Genomic DNA, 22,806 nt, shown 5'->3' with positions numbered 1-22,806 from the left:
TGAAGGCTCAGATACACAGCACAAAGAGTTAGTCGGAATTACACTCAGACAACAAATCTTCGGAAGGCAACCTCTCAATCCTGCTCTCAAAACATCTGAACTCAAATCAGTCTGAAGTTGCAACAAAACCCTGAACTAGCCCAACAACACAGCTTACTGATTTAACCCCACCATCTATATTAAACTAACACAAGAAATGATGGGCAGTTTTCTGGAAGTAAATACTATTTACTTCAATCTGTATGGTTTTTATACAAATATTCAGCAATCAAAAATTACAAGATACAGGGAATAGCAAGCCACAGGCAAAAGATGAAATTATGAATATAATCAGATTAGAGAAGGCCCAGATGTCGGAATTATTAAAGTGACTAAAATGACTGAGACAAAAACATTAAAGGACCTGACGGAAGACACAGACAACACGCATAAAGAAATGGGAGAATTTCATTATAGACACTGAAGCTGGAAAAAAACCAATCACAGGGAAATGTTAGAAATGAAAAATACAGTTTCAGAAATTAAAAAATTTCTTTAGATGGATTTAATAACAGACAGTAATGAACAGTGAACTTGGAAAACAGGTCAAATTAAAGTACCCAAATTGAAACACAAAGAGGAAAAAAAATGCATGAAAAAAAAAAAACCCAAAAGCCCTGAATATCCAAGAGCAAATGTCTACTGGGTTTAATTGGAGTTTAACTGGAGTCCCAGAAGTAGAGGAAAGAGAGACTAATGCAGAAAAAAATACATGAAGAGATACCGGCCAAGAACTTATCAGAAATGATGACAGATATCAACCCACAGATACAAAGGAAACACAGTCATGGTCAATGCCTGAATGTTGGAGACAGAAGTAAAGATAAAGGCTGAGTGTCGGCTAGGATTGACAGTTAAGAATTTGTGGAAGATCCAGACTGAAGAAAACTACACTCATTCACAAGCTCTTCTCCAAGGGCTTCAACTGAGATCTCTTCAAAGACTGGCATGGGGCAAGAGATGGGAGACAGCTCTTCCCCCTTAGTCGTCTATCTCCTGTGAAACAAAAGCCTTCAACTAGGAGGGGAGAATCAGGAAAGCCTTCCACACCCAGAGCCCAAGGGAAAGAGTGGAGCAAAAGCTATGGTACTGTTGGGGGAGGAGGAGAGGTAGGGGGCAGAACCTACTTGCCCACCTACCACACACAAACAAGTCTTTCACCATGTAACAATAACCACAGTCTACTCTGCTAGAGGAAGGCAGGAGACACTGCTACCACCAGTCCCAGACAAAGATACACTGATGCTAAGGAATGAGTAGAAAAAGCTACCTGACCCTGGCACAGGAGCAAGAAACTGGCTTGGACCCAAGATCCTGCACTAACACAAAGCAAAGGTCTTCTACTCCTAGATGGAAAAATCTGTAACAAATATTAGCAAGTCACATTCAGTAACATATACAGAAACTGTAATATCATCACCCAGTGGGATTTATCCCAGGGAGCAAAATTGACTTGACATTAAAAAAAAAAAAAATCAAGCACCTCATTTATAGTATAAAGGAGAAAATCCTTATGATTCTCTTAACTGATACAGAAAAAAAGAAAGCATTTGACAATGTTAATTTAATATCCATCTATGATTAAAAAGTCTCAGCAAAACAGAAAAGAGGAAGAAGTTCTTTATTCTGAAAAGGGACATCTATGAAAAACCCAGAGCTAGCAACATATGTAATGGGTGAAACATTAAATTCCCCTTTCCTTATTACTGGAAATAGGACAAGGATGTCCACTGTTGCCATTTCTATTTAATAATGAACTGGATGTTCTAGCCAGCACAGTAAGGCAAGAAAGAGGGGGGAAAAAAAAGAAAAATGAAGGCATAAAGACTGGAAAGAAAAAGGTATATTCTCTGACGGTCTCCATAGAAAACTGCATGGAATCTGCATGGTAGTAAGGTTGTTGTAATAAACCTATACATTTACTAAAAAAAAAAAAAAAAAAAGAAAGAAACAGAAGTATAACTCTCAAAAAAGGACTTGGGATTCTCAAAAGACCATTCTCAAAATGATCTCCCAACTGAAGATATTTAGGCCTTGGTATAGTTTGCTAGAAAAAAAATGGTCACAACCTAATGAATAATCCTATTCATTCCCTCAAAAGGGAAGAACCAGTAATGAGGTTAAGGTCCCCAGCCTCAATTCAGGAGACTGTCCCAAGGGTCTCAGAAGAGGCAATACAGTATGCCAAATTTCATGAACTGATTTGGCCATGGATACACTTTTTAAGGGACATCTCCTGGAACTCCACATCACAATGCTGCCCAGGCACTCTTGATAGACCAGCTGTGGTTTAGACACTAAAAATTTGATAGGAGCAAATAAGCAGGATTATGTGACTTTCTTTAGCAATACAGCAGAACTGGTGAGAAAGTGAAGTTCGCTCTGAGCCAGAGATCTGTAGGGTAGTAAAGAACAGAGAGAACTTGAGAGTAGCCCTGTTAAGCTGTCCACAGTGGTAAACTCTGTCATAATACACATCAATAAGCACTCTAGTACATAAAACTACAACTTGACAAATAAAGCAAACCCACAAGATTCCATCAAACACACGTAATAATCCACCAAAGTCGATGTTTGGGACTACCAGGCAGCAAAAGGTATAGCTGGCTACCTTGGGCTTCTGCTGAATTCCTACTCTGCCACAAGCATGCTGAAGGGGAGCCAACTGTAAAAACCTCGGTACCATGTAATATAGTCTTATCCGGGTTTGGAGAATATGCTTATTAATTCAACCTTTAGAAGGGAGAGGTACCACAAGAAAGACACCAGAGCAGAAGCCTGAAAAGACATCGAGAGGAGAAAACATCAGGCAGAAAGTTCAGCCAGCATGTTTTCTGGAGATAGGCAGCATTTTAGGAGTTACAAAAAAATCTAGGTATTGCTACAATATGGGGTACGAGGAAGCAATGCAGTAGGCCACTGGGGAGAGGAAAGCCGGCTCGGATTACGGAGCTGAAGACAAAAGTTAGAGTAGTATTCCTTCAGTTAGCCGTGAGACGATTCACCGGTTACTGACCAAGTGGATGTAGACATCTTAGGGAAAAGGAGGATTCACAGACAACTACCACTAAGGAACATAACTGAAGAGCATGTGATGGTAGACAAATCACCATCTGGAACAGAGAAAGAGAAGCAAATCTGAAGGCTGTTACAGGGTGAGCATTATGCAGGCCTTTATTTAAGTCACCGTGATCATCACATGACCAAAAGACCACAGAGGCCCGGGAGAGGGTAGTCAGCACACACGTAAAAGTGTGCCCAAGCAAGGCAGAGACACCTAGTCCTGCTGAAAAACAAGAGGCAGCCAGTCTCCAGGCGTGGTTTCTAAGGACCCTCCAGGTCCAGTTCTGGCCCTACACCAATTTTAGCCTTAGAACAAAACTCTGTACGTTCCATGAGGGATCCCTGTTCCTTGTGAAAAACTGACAGAACAAGCAAAATATAACAAGAATTTATCTGAAAGTGTCTACACCTTTGGTTCAATTAATTCATGTATGAGAATTCAACCTAAGAAAATGAATAAAACTTAAACTTCCATATAATCAGCAACACTGAAAGGGATTCTCAGCAGTAGGAAGAATCTGAGCAACAGGTTCTCTGTGACACTTTTGTTAGGAGAAATGTTTCTTAGGAGTTCAGATGTATTCTTGCGGACCTAAAAGTTTTCTATGAAACCTTTTAAATTTTTTTCTTCATGGAAATAAACACATGAAAAGTTTAAGTCTACTCTGGGTCATCTGAGTGACCTCATGGCCTAGTACAACCACATGATCTCAGTGTCCCATGTCTTAGAACAGCACTTATGACCACTTTGGAACGATGTAATCACTGAAAGTTACCAGCCTCAACTTGTCATGTCTCTGTAACCATGGCTGGCTGACACCTGGCTAATTATCTCTGGAGAATTTTTAAATTATTCAGTAAAATATTTTTCAGTAATGCTGATAATACATTTCAACCAGTTGAGCGTTTTAAGTAGCTAAGATATATTTAACCAACAGTCTTGAAATAATAGACTGAATTTAGGTTTTTACAAGGAATCTATGTCAATATGCTCCAAGCCGAAGACAAAATGGAATAAGAAAACTAGATTTATGATCAAGTTACTGAAATATGAATGAGTCATTTGCAGAATATACAGATTTCCTTCCACAGTGTGGCAGCAAGTGCTGTACTGAAGTTAGAATTTTTTTTTCAACATTTGCGAGAACTGAAAAACAAGTTCAGATACTAATTCTGTTCCTAATTTCAGCAGTGAGACATACAAGGCAGGATTCATTAGAATAGAAGACTTTATCTGTACAGCTCAGTAAGAAAGCTTATCAAGTGATCAGTAAAATTGGGATTCAAAGATTACTCACTGGAAAGTTTCACTTAAGTAAGAGGTCTGATTATCCTGAGCTCACAAATAAAGCCTGCAAGTTATTAATCATTGTATAACATAGTTTTACAAATAGGATTCTCTACATCATTTCCTTAAACTACAGCTCATGTTCTTTGTAGTCAACCCTGTTGTACTTTGCTTCTTGTTCTTATTGATATAAACCCTATCACTGCACATGTGTTAAAAAAAAAATCTCCAAAGCCTTACGTTTTCTCATTTTCTTATACCTTTACAGTACACAAATTTATACTTTAGAATCTTTTGATTCACTTTGCTTCTTTCTAGAGAAACCCCTTCCTGCCCCCAAACACAGTAGAAAACACTGAGTGCTTATTTTATGACACAACAGGTTAGTCTCAGAGTCCAGGTAAGCATTAAACTCAACTCTCACAGGCACCCAGCGGGGTAGATACCCTTATTCACAGATGAGGAATCTGAGACATGAAGGATCCAGATGTTACAAAGGTACTCCTCCCTAGATATTCTTGTGGACATTTTAGTTCTGCTTTTCAAATTTAGGTTTCTAATATACGAGGAATTTGTTTTTGGTTAAGGGCTGAGACAGTGACCTAAACACCTCCTGGAAGGATAGCCCACTTTGTCAGTGCCATGTACTAAATAGTTTATCTTTTCTCTGGTAACTCACGCAGCTCCTGTCACTACCTAATCCCTATAAACCAATGTCTGATTGTGGGCTTTTATCCTGTTCATTGTACTTGTTCAAACCTACACCAGTATCACAGGATTTTACTTACTCCTGCTTTCTAGTGAGCTGATTATCTGCAGAGTGAGCCCCTCTCTTATTTTTCAAATTGATGTTAGTGATCTTAAGTTTAAGTTCCACCAAAACTCCATAGGATTTTGATTACAAGTGCAATGGACTTACATTAATTTGTGAAGAACCAACATATTTATAATACTAAGTATCCCTATTTATGAAAATGAGATGTTTCTATTTATTTTGGACTTAATATCCATCAGTAAGTTGTATAATTTTCTCTAGAAAGGTCTCACACATCTTGTTGAACTTATTCTCCCATAATAGCTTGGGTTTCACTTATGGTGTTTATCTTAAAGAGTTAAATATTTCAGTCATACAAAAAAAAAAATATGGAAACACCCTTGGGCCTCCCACCTAGCTCTGTTAATTCTTAACATTCTGTGGTATTTGATCAGCTGTAAGAAGTAAGACATGATAGATGGGTATAGCTCAAGTCCCTTATATATACCTTTCCATTCCCATTCCCCTCCTCCTTGCTTCTCAGAGATAATCAGGACCCTGATTTTCCCCCACTGTCACTTAATGGTTTTGCTACATATTGTATTCATAAAATAGATCTTTGCATTTTATAAATTTCTATGAAACTTTAATACTGTTCATGTCACTGTTGCTTTTTTTCACTATTATTCCTATCCATGCTGATACAATATATAACCTTGAACTCTATCTAGCTCATTCATTTCAGCTCCTACTGCACCGCACTGTGTGACTATTACAGCCCACTGTCCGTTCTCCTTTTGATTCCTATTCCGATTGTTTCCAATTCTCCAACCTTACCAAGCTGCCATGAGTAGTCTGACGTATATCCTCTTCTAGGTATGTGAAAGCTGTTTAAGGGCAGAAACTTTCAAACTTCTTAATCAAAAAAGAAGATCCGCAGTGAGAAATACATCGTACACTGCAACCTAACTCTTGGACTCTCTCAATTAAAAGAGACATTTTACTGCATGTTATCCTCTGCTATTTCCCTAAATTCAGGGTCGTGAACCACTGGTGAACATGACATCAATTTAGTTAATTCTGAAAAATATCTTTCAAAAAGCAAAAGAAAAAAATAAGACAAAAAATAAAACTCACAGAGAAAATAAGCCAGAATACAGTAGAAAACAGAGTACACTTATTTTAAGATTTTTAATTCAGTTTTTGTCACAGGCAAAATATTATTTTCCACCAGGGTCTGTAAAAAACATGATAGCCACCGCCTTAGGAGCGGCACAGGAGGACATCCACATCTCCTTCACCAAATTCGGTCAACCTGATAAGAGCAATTGTCATTCCCACCAGGGAAGCAGGAGTTCCTACTTTACCCAACATTTGACATTATTTCGAACCTCGAACTTTTCCCAAAAGGATGGGTGCGACACAGAGGGTTGCTGATGTTTTGCACTTCCCTAAGAAGTTTGAGAATATTTTCATGTTTATTGACTTTTCAGGATTCTGTTCCTTTGAATCATCTGCTCATATTCACCATCTTTTCCTTAATTCACAAGGTTTACATATTCTGGATGATAATCTTTTGTTAATCACACATGCCACATTATCTTCACCCAGCAAGTTACTTTTGATGGCTTTTTATACTTAAGATTTCACTTTAATGAGCTCATCTTTAATCAATATTTTAAATACTGTATTATGTATACATTGGATCTTCTTAAAGATCCTTCCATATGTTGTCATCTTTTAAAAGTCATAAAGTCTAAAGTTTTGCTTTTCATCCTTGTAACTTTTTGTGTATGCTGTGAGGTAGGGATCTTCCCCTCCCCAACAAAGATAACCAAGTATACCAGTACCATATATTGAATCTTCCCTAGTAATTACAATGCTACTTGTTTTTCCAGGCTTTTTTTTTTCTTCCATTAATCTATATCCGAGGCAAATACCATCACATCATAACTACTAAAGCAAAAGAATATGTCTTGGTATCTGATGAAGTGAATCCTCTTTCACCTCCTGGGATTTTAATTGGAATGACACCAAATATATAAATAAGTGGAGGAACACAGACATATTAATGATAGTGTCTTCCACTCATAAACACTAGTATGTCTGCTTAAAATTTCAATTATAAGGGTGTTAAAATTTTCTCCATTAAGGTCTCACACGTTTGCTTTATTTTTTCCTAGGTATTTTGTAGTTTGTGTTGTCATTTTAAATAGCAACTTTTTTTAAATTTTGTGTCTTGTTGGTATACAGAAATGCATGGTTTTTACATACTGTTTAAAAATCAACTTTATTGAGGCATACTTTACATACAGTAAAATGCACAGATGTTAAATGTATAGTTTGATGAGTTCTGACAAATGTATACATCCACATAACCATCATCCCAGAAAGTTTCCTTGTGTCCCTTTTCAGTCAATCTACCTTCCTCACCCCAGGCAGTTACCGATCTGATTTCTATCAAAGTAATTTTACCTGTTCTAGAAACTCATATAATTGGAATCATGCCTTACGTACACTTCTGTGTTTTTTTTTTTTTTTTAACCAACACTCTTTACTCAAATTAAGCAAGTTCTCTTATACTCCTAAGTTTTCTAAGAATGAGTACAGAATTTAATCATATGCTTTTTTCCCCTTCAACCATGAAGATTATCATACGGCTTTTCTCCTTTGATGTGTTGATTTCATTTACGGGTTTTCTAATGTTTAATCATCTTTACATTCCTGAGACACACCCTTATTAGTCATGGTATTTTTTAAGCAAATACTAACATTTTACCCAAAATTTCTATTACCACGTTCATTAGTGAGATGTGGCCTGTTCATCTCCCTTTGCATACTACACTTGTCCCACCCAGAGTATCAGGATTACGGTAGCCTAACAAAATAATTTTTTGTTATTTTCTATAACATTTTGTATAAAACTGGAATTACTGATTCTTCGTGGTTTTTTTTTTTTTTAAGATTTTATTTATTTGAAAGAGAGAGCACACACAAGCAGGCAGAGGGGCAGAGGAAGAGGGAGAAACAGACTCCCTGCTGAGCAGGGAGCCCGAAGTGGAGCTTGATCCCAAGACCCTGGAATCATGACCTGAGCCAAAGGCAGACACTTAACCGACTGAGCCACCCAGGTGCCCCTCTTCGTATGTTTTATACAACTTGTCCATCTGGGGTTTTCATTTAATCTTATTTTGCTGTAAGCAGATGTCTAATTTAAGTCTTTAAATTATAATCTTGTCTGTACCCCTGGGTGGCTCAGTCGGTTACACACCTGCCTTCTGCTCAGATCTTGATGCCAGGGTCCTGGGATCGAGTCCCTGCACTGGGCTCCTTGCTCAGCGGGGAGCCTGCTTCTCCCTCTGCCTACCACTCCCCCTGCTTGTGCTCTTTCTCTTGGACAAATAAAATCTTTTAAAAAATAAATTATAATCTTGTCAAGTTTCTTATTCTTAAGCCAATTTTGGTCATTTACTTTGCAAGCAATTGTGCATTCTGTTTTCAAGTTTAAAGGCAAAAAGCTCTTCACAGTGTTCTCAGTTTTTAAATCTCAATTTGTCTGCAGTCATATCCCTTTTTAATTTCTAATACATTTGCACCCTTTTTTCCTCCTCTATCAATCTTGGCAAACGTTACCTTTCATTTAGTTGATCCGATTAAAACTTTTTTTTCATTAACATTTCTCAAAAAAAAATTTCCTTTCTTTTTCTAACTCATTACATTGTATAGTTAGCTCATTAATTTTTAGTTCTTTACTAACAAACATCTCCTCATGAGTGGGATTAGTGTCCTTACAAAAGAGACCCTAGGGAATTCCCCTGCCTCCTTCCACCATAGGAGGTAACAGCAAAAAGGGAGGTATCTGTGAAGTTCGAGGAAGCAGGTCCTCACCAGATACCAAATCTGCGGGCACCCTAAACTTGGACTTCCCAGCCTCCACAACTGTGAGAAATAAACTTCTGTTGTTTTTGAGTGTCCCAAGTCTACGGAATCCTATTACGGCAGCCCAAGATGGATTAAACATAGATTATGCCTAGTGGATATTTTTTTTATTCCTTTACTTTGAAACTATATCATACTTTTAGGTATGTCTACTAATAAAAAGCATTGAGTTTGGGGTTTTTTTTTTATGTTTCATTCTCTTTTACTCACCAAGCTTTACCTGAAATTATGTATTAGGTTTATGAAAATACCTCGCTAATTTTTATCACCTTATTTTGTGTTTTCTAATTCCCAAGCATCTTCTTTGCTTTTTTTCCCTCCTCTTCTGCCTTCTGTTGGAATGATCAAATTTATTTCCACTCCCTCATTCCGATTTGAAGTTATACATTCTATTCTAATTCTTTCAGAGGGTTATCCTTAAAAATTTAATGGAAAACTTTAATCAGCAGGTTGCAGGTGAAAACAGCAGCCTATTAAAAACCATAATAAAAGAATTAGAAAAAGGAAAAAGACAATCTCATGAGGATAGAGAGAAGAGTTAAAAAGAAAACAAGCAAAATTTTGGTAACCGGAAAACGAATGGATGAGTAGTCACTGTTGAACAGATCAGAGAACTATTAACTCTATGCAAGGTGTGGGGAAACATCCTGATTTTCACAGCAGAATCCTCAAAGGGTTAAGTAAAAAAGACAACACCAGTCACAGCAAACACTGAGGGCTGAGAGAAGAGATGAAATAGGCAGGATTGGGTGAGAGTTATTTGAGAAGCAATGACATCCTCAGGCCTGCTCCCCCACTTTGTCACTGGGTTCTTGTTCCTCTCCCTCTAGGGAAGACTGAATGTTTATTCTCAGCAGAGTAAAACAGTCTCATTGGACTAGGAGACGGCCTGGGGACCACTAGGAAAACAGAGGGAGTAAAGGAACAGGGGGAGTACACTGTATGTTAAATGTGGACTCCTAACCCCTTCCTCCACTGGGTTCTGGCTCCCAAAATACTAGCAGCCAGACCTTTACCCATTTAGTCAGATCAAGACTCTTCTCTGGGGTACCTGACCAAACCCAGGAGGGAAGACATACAGACACTAATACTGAGAGTTTACCAACAAACAGCCCCCACAGATCACTCTACAATGAAACTGAAAGGAGACAAGACTCACCCACATGCTCAGTTTCCAAGCAGTTTTTTTGGACCCCTACCTTTGTAATTAGGGATGACTCTCATTACCTAAGGGAAAAATGGCTAAAAACATAAAAATATAACTCAAGAAATCTGAGACCATACAGAGAAAAGAAAACATTGTAAAAATCTTCAACACGGCCATAGAAACGAGAGAGCAACCCTGAAGAACAGCTTGCTTTACAAAAGAAACACTCAAAGAATAAGAGTTCTAAGATAGAATTGATAGTTTTTGATAGCAGAAGGGGGCGGAGGCATCAATAGAAGGGTTGGAAAGTAAGGTAGAGGAAATCTTCCAGAAGGTAAAAAACTGTAGGATGGAAAATAGCAAAAAAAAAAAAAGTGAAGAAAACTGGAGGACCAATTCAGGAGGTCCAATATCCAAACAGGACTTCAAAAAGACATCAGAGATTGGCCGGGGCGCGAGGGGGGGGGGGGTGTCAAAGAAATCTAGAAATAACCTCTGAACTGAAAGATGGGAGTTTCCAGATCTAAAGGGCCAATCAAGGATCAAGACCTCAGGACAAAAGAAGAAAACATACCTGCATCCAGGCTGGTGGGGGTGAAACTCCAGAATGCTGAAGACAAAGGAAAAGCCTAAAGGCTCCTGGGAGAAAGGGGAGATTATTTAGAGAAGAATCAAAAGAACTTGGGTTTTCTCAAGACTAACACTGTAAGTGAGGTCAATAGACCGATGCCTTCATAATTCTGGAGAAAAAAAATTACTTCCAACCTAGAATTCTATTACCCAACCAGGGCAGAATAAAGGTATTTTCAGGCATGTAACATCTCCACATATTTACTCAACACATTCTCTCCCAAGGAAAGTCTTGAAGGGTATGTTTCATCAAAAGGAGAGCCAAAAGAATAAGAGATCTAACAAAGGAGAAAGTGAAGAACGCTGTAAGAGGACAATGAAGGGGAATCCCAGGATGACAGCCATGTCCTAGGTGTAGAGGAAACCAGTGCAAATTAGAGTAGGTTCAAAAACATAGAGCTAAGAATAATGTGTCAGGCTTCTCTCCAAAGTGCACAATGACTTTCATTGATGAGACCCACAATGATCATGGTAAATGGATAAGAGTAAACGAGACAGTGAAGAACTGCCTGATATGTCTCTTTTAACTATCATCTTAGCAAGAGATTTATGCTCCCACAGACTACAATGCAAAAAACACCTGCCTGAGAAGAGAAATTCTCATATATTCCTACATGTTTGTATCCACATGGAATTTTTTTTAGGCCAGTGCTGCCCAACAGAAATAGGATGCCATCCACACATGCAATTGTAAATTTTCTACTAGCCACATTAAAAACCTAAAGTAAAAATGTTAAATTTATCATTTAAATAATTTATCCCACTATGTCCAAAATATTATTTCAATGTGCAATCAGCATTAAAAATTAAAATACATTCTATTTTTTTGTACTGTTATAAATCTCCTGTGTATTTTACACTTGCAGGCCATCTCAGTTCTGACTAGCTACATTTCAAGTATTCAGTGGCCACATGCGGCTAGTGGCCACATGTTGGACAGAGTAGCTCTAGAAGGATACATAAGAAAGAAGCTCATTAACGGTGGTTCCATTTCTGGAAAGTGGAACTGGGTAGCAGGAGATAGATCTTTAAAAAAAAAAAAAAGATTTATTTATTTATTTGAGAGACAGAGCATGGGGGGGGGGCAGAGGGAGAGGGAGAAGCAGACTTCCCATGGAGCAGGGAGCCAGATGCGGGACTAGATCCCCAGGGATCTGGGATCATGATCTGAACAGAAGGAAGACGCTTAAGGGACTGAGCCACCCAGGTGCCCCAGCAGGAGGTAGATCTAAGGGAGACTTACTTTTCACTATTTACTATTTTGTTCCTTTTGAATTTTGCACCATGTGCATGTACTACCTACTTAAAAGAAAAAAAAAAGGAATAAAGTACATTCCCTAAAATAAATATACAAATGTAGATATCCTTTAACCTACTTCTAGAAATCTACCTCATGCATGTACAGAATGATGAATAAACAAAGTTTACTTGTTGCGACACTGTTTTTAATACCACAAGACCAGAAATAACCTAAATGTCCCCATCAATGGACAACTGGTCAAATATATTATAGGCACCCATTCAAAGAATACTGTAAAACTGAAGTAAAAAGGTACTTATGTCCTGATGTGAAATAATCTACAAGATGCACTGTTATGTAAAATATATGACCATTTGTACTAAAAGGTAATATATACACAAAGTTGCTCATATAAGCACAGAGCTTCTGGAGCATTACACAAAAACCCAGAAAATGCTACTAGCCTTTGGAAAGGCAACTGGGTGGGGCAAGGGACAGGGTGACACAGACTTTTCACCATAAATCCTTTTGTACCTTTTGAATTTTGAATGACAATAATGTATTACCTATTTTAAAAGCCCACCATTTTACATCTAGCTGGTATCTACTTTTTATTTACCATGCTTGACCTTCATATTTAAGTCCATCTATAAAGACTAGTGGTTACTACTAGTTCCTTCAGAGAGGTTTGAGTCTTGTTTTTCCCAGAGGCCACAGATGTTTTTTATTAGAATAGTTTCTACACACACACACACACACACACACACTTAGCATATAGTTCCCCGAGTCCAAGCATTACAACTCCATCCTTAGCTACTGGATTCTTATCTAGTAAATTCCCCCAAAACCAGTTTTTCCTTAACACAGACTGATTTCCAAATTTCTGGTACCTGGGAACATTTCTCTCCCTCTTCTTTCCTCTCCCTCTCTAGACCAATTATATACATAAAAGAAATAAAGCCCATCATTTTATTCAATATTTGTAGCCGGTGGAATGGGCCTAATCTGGGTCTGTTTCAGCAGGCCTGTGAGATTTTTAAGAAACCTAGGTAGAGAAAAGTATAGTCAATAGTGGCAAACACTGAAAACAATAGTATAACTGAAAAAGACTGCTAAACTTGGCTGTTCAGAATTCACTGGTGACTTCTCAAAGGGAGGTAAGAAACGGAATATGAAAGAGTGGCAAAAAAAAAACATTTCACAAGGTTCAAGTCTAGAACAAAGGAAGTGATTAAATATAGAAAGCAAATGTAGGTTTCAAATATCTTCAAACTGCAAAGACAAAATATTCCCCAAATACCTATATGAATTTTTATTTCAGATGAAAATCAAGTTAGATATTTCAACATAAAACACTTGAAATGTGATGGTACTATCTCAAAGAACACCTAAGGTCCTTCTAGAAATAGTATAAGATCACTATTAGATTTTTGGCAATCCACGTTCATACGTATACCACACAGGTAGAGAAAAAAGCAAATTACTAATGGCGTGGATTTTTACAATGGTTTTAGTCAAAGAAATGAGGATCACAGAAAGCATTAAAAAAAAACAGATACATAAAAACTAACTGAAAAACAGATTTCTCAATTCTCACTGTTACTATGCTTTTTTCCAAAGTTGTAAGGAGGTAAGGAAAGACATTGCCGTTGGAAACCTAAGGTGGCCCCACGGGATGGAGAACGATGGGCACCTTTTACACTAAAGCAAATAGAAAACATTCATGTATTCAGTTTTATGGACTCTCAAAACCTAATGTGAGAGCTTGAATTTAACCCTGAAAGTAGGTCATTAGTTCAGTGCAAGTCCACATTACATAGGGATTGCTGTGTAAAGAGACTGACTACCTGATCTTGGGAGTTCTATTCCTTTCACCTTGAATGAGTTGTATGGAATCTACAGGTCTATAATCAGCTTGTAAACATAAAATTACATGCTGGTTTTATCATTTCCAGATTTAAAGAAAAAGGGGGCATCCAATTATTAGGAGACCACACAGGCCCAGGCCCAGACTCAACTCAGCACGAATATTCAGTACTCCAACTGCCCTTCAAACTCCCAGAGTGTGTCTGTCTTGACCTTCTGCTGAAGCAGCCACTTCAAATGGGTACAGTCCTCAGGCTGTGAAAGTGTAATCAAAGCCAAGTCTAGTGTAGGGTTGTTCCACAGAACTTTCTATTAAATTAAATTTAACATTTATTTCCTCAGTTACTTTAGTCACAGTTCAAGTGCTAAATAGCCACATGTGGCTAGTGTCCACCCTGTTAGTTTGGGTCTACAGCCAAGGTTTTTCTCCACGATTACTCTTCTTCAGGGGAGCTCCAAAGGCTTCCTGGGGAAGAGGAAAACTAAGTAGGCAGGGCTTCAGCAACTGCCCATTCCCCTTACATTTTGAGATTCTGCAGAATGTTTTATTTTTTGCCTTTTTCTTTTTTTTCAAAAGCCTTCTGGTTGTTGTTGTGTGCATAGGTGTTTGTGCGCTTTGTCTGAAAACTGCGGGTTTAGAGCAGAAATGACCAACGTACAAACCTCAGGCCAAAGCCGGACCCTCCTGATACTTAAAACATTTTATAAATAAAAGTTTAATTGGCCAGTTTACATGAACTACACCTAACCACCTGTCTAGGAAGTAAAAGATTGGTCTAAACATGGAAAATTTGCATTCACTGCCACAGATAGAACAGCTCTAGTCAACAAAAAAGTTTCCATAGTTCATTCAAATCAAGGGAGAAAGCTCATGGGTCCAGCTCCCATGGTAGCATTTATCAGGAGTTTATTCTGTGAACTTTGCAAATCAGATTCACTGCCCCACATTTTGTAATGAAGGATGGGATTAAGATAGAACATTTCCTTCATATTTACAAAAGCTTAACCATTATCTTACAGAATTGTTGGAAGAGCTGAAGCAACATATGAAAATGTACTTTACCTTAAACACAGGCAAATTACAGGATCACAGATTTCCCATGTTACTTCCTGAGATCCAGTCTTTTTTGAATTGAAAGACTCAAGGTAATGAACTTGATGGACTTCCAGTGGCTCCCCCATGATTATTCTTCCTTACTAACTGAATACATTAAGCCTGAAACTATGCCCTCCCCCTACCAAGTTAGGAGTAGGACGCCAGATTTAAGGAAATGCAGGTTTTCAGATGCAAACTGGACCCGTGGACTGAACAGAGAGCAACTAGGGTCTATACTCACTTTCCACTGTTTTCGTCTTGAGGCCAAAGTAATTTCAGGTTTTGAAAAAGTACAGAACTACCCAGGAAAATCAGTGACCATTTCATAGTAAACTCACAAATTTTAATGGTATTAAAATCACTGACTTTAGGATTTCTGTTTTCTTACAAGCACAAACTAAAGACAGATCTAAATTACCAGGCACTAGTTCCACTGCTATGGCTCAGATGCATTAAGAGGAACCCGTCCACTCTAGAATGTAAGGCAAGTATGTAAATCACAGAATTACCCTGATGTTTCTGGGTGGCCAAATCAGAGGCAGTGTCTAAATTCAACTAGCTTGGCAAAATTCTATTCTCCCCACATGAAATTACTGAAATTGAAGCTAAGAGCTATCCTTGATCTATCTAGAATCAGCACTGAAATACGTCCTAATTGAATATATTACAATTATAACAATCTGGAGTAATGATCAAAATTGATCAGAGACAAGCAATAAGCCCCAAACTGCATTTTTAAATGAGTAAGACTGAATTACTTTTGTACTACTGGGAAAAAAAAAAAAAACCTTCAAAAAATAGCTAAGGCTATGTATTACAAGGTCAACAATTAGCATTTAATAGAGTATATGATTTAGAAAGTAACTCAGAGGTAGGAGGGAGAATTATCCAAAAAAAATTATTAAGGCTAATACTGGGTCAAACTCACACACACATAAGCGGCAACAAGCCCTCAACAGACAGACTAGCCAACTGTCCACACTTTTGTTCAGTTCTCGAAATCTCTAGCACACGGTCTCAAAGCTAGAGTCAAACATTTTACATGACACCCCTACAGACTGACAAAGAATAACTTACTCTAAAGAAAAGGGGTGGCATGGGGTGCTACACCACTTAGATCACCTTTCTTTACTACTGGCCTAAAATGAAAGGCTTCTCAGACTGGAATCATGCTGCTGCTCTAAATGGCAAAACAAATGAACACCATGTTGGTCATAGTAGGTACTGTGGATCTTTCATGAAGTAAGTCATTTGAGGGGCGCCTGGGTGGCTCAGTCATTAAGTGTCTGCCTTCGCTCAGGTCATGATCCCAGGGTCCTGGGATGGAGCTCCACATCGGGCTCCCTGCTCAGCGGGAAGCCTGCTTCTCTCCCTCTCCCACTCCCCCTGCTTGTGTTCCCTCGCTCAGGTCTCTCTCTCTGTGTCAAATAAATAAATAAAATCTTAAAAAAAAAAAAAGAAAGAAAGAAGTCATTTGATACAGCACAACGTTCTACCCCTTTAGGAACATTTGTTAATCATCCTGAATAACAATCTAAAGTATATTATGTAGATTACTGCATTCTTAAAAGATCTTCCCAAACATGGTTTAAGCTAATTGATGAACATTCATTACTACGCTTTCAGGTCTGGTCCTGCACTGAATGGTCCCAGACATGCTAGTTAGGCTCTGAATATTTGTTTTGTGTCTTGTAGATTAACTCTATTATCCTCACCAGGCTGTTATCTGTTTTTTCTTACAACGGACAGTAGGCTAACAGTTCCCCATCCTCCTATCCCAACCCCCACTACACTGCCCTAAACCTCCCACATTACCCACAATCTACTTCTTTCTAATCTACTGTGGGCTTAGAAGCTAGGTAACTTTGTTAGAAACATCTGAAATATATGCCAACAGGTTCTGATGAAGGGTCTCAATGGCTCTCCTGTGACTAGAACTTTCGGTGTGGACTTAGGACAGTTTACGGCTATCTCGGGCCTTTTTTGCTTAGTGTCTGGTTCTCAAAAGCATTTTATAATTGGTCAAGAATAAGAGTGCAGGCAAATCATCTGGATTAGAAAGAAGACAACTAAAAGCCACAAGGAGAAGAGAGCAAGAGATCATCTGCGAGGACCCTATGTCTGAGGCAAGTTCTAATTCAATCACAATCATTTAATCCTTGTAATAACGGGAAGAGGCAGGTGTCATTACCTCTGTTTTCAGTCAGAAAACCAAGGCTCATGAGTTAAGCAATTTGCCCAACATAGTAACTGAGAAACCAACCATTAGCCTAGGCCTGACTCCACAACCCATGGCCGTTCCACTACATGAGACTAGCCCAATCCTTATTCTCGATGCAGCTCAGTGTCTTTGCACTTTATTTCCAATTCTTTCACTGGAACCTGTCGGATGCAGATCTGCTTTCTTTCTTCAGCCAGTTTCTAGAACTAAAGGGCAACAGATAATCAAACTAAGGCCTAATTAAGCTTAGCTCTACACGTGTTCATCTGTTCAGCAACAAGTATGTTTCTGAAACACTGGCCATATCCCTCAGTTTGTACAGATTGTGCAAAAATGGTGACAAGTCTCCCCCCCCCAAATACAGACTGTTACCAGTGACACTATGAGTTAACACTTGACATCTTCCCTGGTGATGTCCTCTACATTCGACAGAAAGCAATGCAAGCATACTTTAGGAACTGGCTCAGTAATGCATCACAAGCTCCCTCAATTTGTACAATAACATGATTTTCTTACTCTAAAGACTGCAGGAGAGGCAGAAGATAGGAGTTGTTTCCACTTTTCTAATTCCATTAAGGAACAGGAGTATACTTGTTCCTTGTTAGATCCTTTATTACTGAGTCCAGGGCCTGACACAGCAAAGGCTATTTTGTTGAATAAATGAATACTACCTGTTCAATAAATACAAATTATTTTGTTGAATAAATCTCCTGACTGCTTTTGAAATCTTTGGATTTCTCATTTCTGACATACCCTTGCAATACTTGGTAGAAAACAGCTTTCATCTTATAAAAACTAAAAGTTTAAAAACGGTTCCTCTCCTCCCATCAGAAGACAAGGTATCTTAAAGACATGCCCCTCTTCATCCTCTAAAAATGACTCTTGTCCCAAGAACGTGAATAAGCCCCCATCTGCTAGACTGCACTGAATACAGCTTTTATATGCATTAACAAAAACACCTGTATAAAAAGCTGCTACAAAACAAGGCCTTTGGAGTCCTAGAGCACAAAGCCAACAGAATGAAAACCAAACAAGAATAAAGAGAGCTTTCAGACATTTACAAAAGCCAAAACTGAAAATATTTGCTCAGTGTAAAAATTTAATGGGTCTTTGATCAGCAGGTGATGCAGCTCGACTGTTTTTCACTCACACATCTCCCCTCAATGTGAAGTAAAAAGATTATAGCAATAGGATTCTAGTATTTACAATACGAAAATGAAAAGGGGACCTTTTGCTATCCTGAAGTAGAAACCACCTTTGTTCCTATTAAAGAGAATGACTGCTGAAATACACAAAACCATCCCCAAATTCCTACTTAGTTAAAACACATACCAGGCCTGACAAGCCACAAAAAACAGGAAATTACCCTGCATGGTTTCTTACAAGACTATTATTACATGAGCCTTACAGACTACGTAGAGATGTGATCACTTACTAGGCACAGGTAAGTTACAACCATGAAAAAAACCAAACTTTTGCTGAACACCTACAATGTGAAATCACTTCAGAAGGCATAGCTACAAAGTACAAAAGTGACTCTAAGAGCCATTTCTTCCTGAACAAGCCCAAAAATGGATGTTTCCAATCACATTAATAAAAATCTGCCAATGAACTACTTTAAACTCAATTTTAACATTAAGAGTACTAAGTGGGCACTTGGACTCAAAATATCCTTATCTACTACCACAACTAATTTTATGGCAAAAATCAGGAAACTTAAAAAAAAAAATCAGTGTTACTTTCTGAATTTAATATAAATGTTTGCTAAATGACCTTCTGATTGAGAAAAATTCCACCAATATCCTGTATGTTGTTTTAAGGCAAATGAAAAAAATCCTCAAACTAGGATACATTTATGAAATCCATTTTATATTATTTCTCCCATCTGTGTTACATTTGCTTCACTTATCTCTTTATTTACATTGAAACTCCTCAAACTTCACTTAACTAACTTACACTTCTATCTAAGGAAAACTTTTTAAAGGGAGTCAAAACTAGAATAGCAGCAAATGTATTTTCAGAGTAATAGCAAATTTATTATCTTATTCGGCTCAAGGAAAAACATCCTTACAACAGAAGTGCAGTACGGTTCAATTCATATAAAATCAAAAGAGAGCAAATGAAAAGAAACTTAACAGAATTATTAAGAATTCTATAAATTAATTCAAATTTCTGGGAGCACTCTTTTGAAAGATGGAATTACTCCAAGTAGGTTTGCGTGACCATTTATTTATTCATTAACAGTTACTCTTCGTGTGTCACTTTAGAAGTCTAAAACAAAATTTAGGACACTCCAAACTATAACAAACAAGACACGATTTTGATGGAAAATGCTGCGTCCAAACGCGTTTTACCTGGAGATGCTTTTTTAAATAAAAGTTTAATTGACGACAAACCGGTAGTATTTAGCTTTTAAGGGGTCAAGAGAAAGGAACAACAAAACCAACCTGGGTATTGTTTTTCTTTTGTTTCGGATCAAAAGGAAACCGTAACCACAGAAAGGTTAAATAAGTAAAAAGGCCAAAGTACCCAACCCCAAGGACTGTATCCCCCAAGAGAGCAAAACAATTAAAGTTGCAGATTTGTAAACCAAGTTTGAAATACGTGAAATCAATTAGCGTGCTTTCTAAAGGCGTGTGATAAAAACTAATAGGCTCCACTCACAGAGCAACTTTCACAAGTGAGCGCAGAAGGATCTCGACAGTTATCAGCCGTGTGCGTGCTTGTGTGAGAGTACACACAAGCAATTCAGACCCCGGGACTAGAATGGTTAACAAAGGTTACAGGACAAAAAAAAAAAAGTGGAAGCAAACTATCGCACGCTCCTAACACGGCTTGCCAACAACTCCCGAAACAAGAGCTCGGTCCCTCCGGCTTTGAAAATCAGAGCCACAAACTACCAAGCGTGTTCGCGGCGGAGGGGACGGGCCCCGGCCGGCCCCCGCTCCCGGCCGGGTAGCTCGTGTACCGACCTCTTCCCCTCCGGCCCGCCTGGCCCCGTGCCCCCGCGCCCCGACCCCGCCACACCCCGGCCCCCCGGCCCCCGTGGCGATGTGACGCGGCGAGCCTCGCCGACCCGAGCCCGACGCAAACACACCCCTAGCCCCGAGGGCCCGCCGGGCGCCGCCGCTTTACCTGCACCGAGGCTCCGGGTCCCGCCCCGTCAGAGCCGGGGGTCCGGGACCTTTTGTTCCTTCCTCTTCCGAATGGGATGAGGGGCTGGGAGGGGAGAGGGGAAGGGGCGATTGGAGGCGGAACTGAAAACACTCTCGCGGCCGCCCGGCCCGCCCCGCCCCGCCCCCCAGCCACTGCCCGGCCCGCGGCCCGCGCGCGGGGAGGGGGCGCGGGCTCGGCCACCGCCCGCGGGAGGGAGGGGGTGGGGACGCGCGTCCCGCCGCCGCCGCCGCCGCCGCCGCTCCTCCCCTCCTCCCCTCAGGCGCGCGCCCGCCCGCATCCTCCACCAGCCCCCCCCCCCCGGGCCGCCCGGACGGCCGAGCCCTCCCCCGCCGCGCCCGCCGGCCCACCTCCGCTTCCGCCCTGCGCCCTCCGCCGCAGCGGCGCGGCGCACCCACCTCCGGGCAGATCTATCGGCGCTCGCTGGCTGCTGGCTGGGAGCTGCTCCGCCGCCGCCGCGGCCGCGCGGTAGACCCGCCTCCCACCCCGGGCCGCGAGCCCCGCCGATTCGCCGGCGCAGCCCCGGGGCTGGCACCCTGCCGCCCGCTGATTGGCGCCCCCGGCCGCCCGTTAGGGCGCGAGGCACGCCGGCCGAGCGCAGCGCTCGGCGCGCACGGAAGACAGGGCGAGCGGAGGAGGGAAGGAGGGAGGCCAAGCGCTCGGGAAGGGCCGGGGCGCGAGCGGGGCTCGGAGAGTCGCGGGCCACTACCTCCCCACCTCCTTTCCCTTCGGCCGCCCCGCCCTCCCGGCCGGACCGGCGGCGCGCGCAGCCAATGAGCGCGCGTGGTGCTCGGGGTGTGAGCCGCGCGTCGGGGGCCTCGAATCGGAAGGGAGACGTCGCTCGCTGATTGGTCCCGCCTCCCCCGTAGAGCGTGAGGCGAGGCGCGGCCGAGCGGGAGGGCTGCCGGGCGGCCGAGGACGAGGCGGGGTGGTACGCTCATGGTTTCGGTTGACTTCGTCTCGGGCGCGCTCCCACGAAAGGCTCTGGGAAGGGAAGGGATGGGGGCAGGCGAGGGGAAGGCACGTAACCTGCCGCGCTGCCGACCACCCGTCCCTCATCGGCTCGGCTCGGGGTCCCCTCCCCGATCTCCTGCCAGCGCCATTGGGTGGGGCCTGTGGGGGCCGCCGCCTAGTCCACCTTCCGTACTCTGACCGGGAGTGGACACGTGCTCGTCCCTGGGTAAGGCCCGAGGGCCGTCTCGAGGACGGGACGAGCTGGGGCAGAAGAGGGGTCCGCAGAAGCCTGGGGACCCGACCCAGCCTGGGGCCGGCCAGAGGCAAATGAGTGGGCGGGGCCCTCGTGGTGGTAAACGGGGCGGGGTCCGAGATGTAAATAAGCCCAAGCGGGGATCTTTTGTGGGTATTATTAGGAGCAGGGTAGGGGATGCCAGGTATTTTTGAAGAACCGGAATCTTGGTTTTGTCTTCGTTAAAAATGGTGCTAATAATGCATGCTCTGAAAGGTCCTTGCGAAGTCTAAAAGATAAGCGCCTAGTACGATACTTAATTGCTGGGTTGTCTTCCTTTAAGTTTCTCCAGTGCTCGGGCGATGTTCTTAGGCCCCAACCTCGCACATCAGCGATACAAGGCCCTAAGCTACTGGCTGCCCAAAGCTGGTGGATGGGTATCCACACTCCGGTAATCCTGTGGCTTTTACCCTATGGACACTCAAGCCTCTGCCGGAAACATTGAGCCCAACTAATCACATCAAGTATTTATTAAGCACCTACTATGTTTGGCAGCGAACACCGTAGAACTACAGTTGAAAAGAAACTGAAGTCTTAACACAGGTAGTTGGTGCCAGAGACAAGACTAGAACACAATTGTCTTGGATCCCTGGCCAGCAATCATTGTCATCAATCTACTTTGTGGGTTCAGTTGGGAACTCAAGATAAACGAGGAAAGTGGCACTAGCAGTACCAATCTGTTTACTAACGGGTAATAACAGATGACCATTTCAAACAGCAAGAGTTCTTGAAGCATACTCTACGAAAGCTTCCCTGAAGAGAGCGCCTCAGATGGGCCCGGAGACATATTTGGCCATTCTCGGTGTCTCACAGCTTTTCCAGGCTTCCTTTCAAAATCTTCATTTCTACCATCTCTCTCCTCAAATATGGAAGCCCTGGGGTTAGGCAGATTGTAGTTTTGAATGCTGCTCTGTTCCAAATCTGTGAGCTTTGACAAGTGGAACTCACCTGCAATGATAGCTCTTTAAATATAGTTCTGTGGCGATTAAATAAAACAATAAACATGAATAGCATTGGGCTTTGAAGTTAAAAGAAGATTAATAATCGTTATCATTTCTTCCCTTCTGTTGCTTTCGTGGGTTTGTGCTAAGGTGAACCTACTC

The 22,806-nt window shown here is 41.1% G+C and overlaps 1 protein-coding gene across 7 annotated transcripts in view; it reads right to left on the bottom strand.

The window, feature by feature from the left end:
* The window catches only part of SMAD2 (SMAD family member 2), an 83,152-nt gene extending 61,980 nt beyond the window's left edge, over nt 1–21,172 (bottom strand). The window contains exons 1-2 of one of the 7 annotated variants that reach the window (XM_025886414.2): nt 20,856–21,171; nt 20,419–20,502 (exon numbers count right to left, since the gene is read on the bottom strand). The gene's annotated coding sequence lies outside the window, so the exon portion shown is untranslated. Of the gene's footprint in view, nt 1–20,418; nt 20,617–20,807; nt 20,836–20,855 lie in introns of those variants that run through there. The other 6 variants (XM_025886415.2, XM_025886416.2, XM_073898244.1 and 3 more) reach the window with 6 other exon arrangements.
* Between the last annotated feature and the right edge of the window lie 1,634 nt (nt 21,173–22,806).

The sequence above is a fragment of the Callorhinus ursinus genome, unplaced genomic scaffold, assembly GCF_003265705.2.
Source record: "Callorhinus ursinus isolate GAN/ISIS: 27379988/994484 unplaced genomic scaffold, GSC_fseal_2.0 scaffold11, whole genome shotgun sequence".
Taxonomy (NCBI): Eukaryota; Metazoa; Chordata; class Mammalia; order Carnivora; family Otariidae; genus Callorhinus; species Callorhinus ursinus.
Note: the sequence above shows the minus strand (reverse complement) of the source record. Positions and strands in the feature narration are given on the sequence as shown.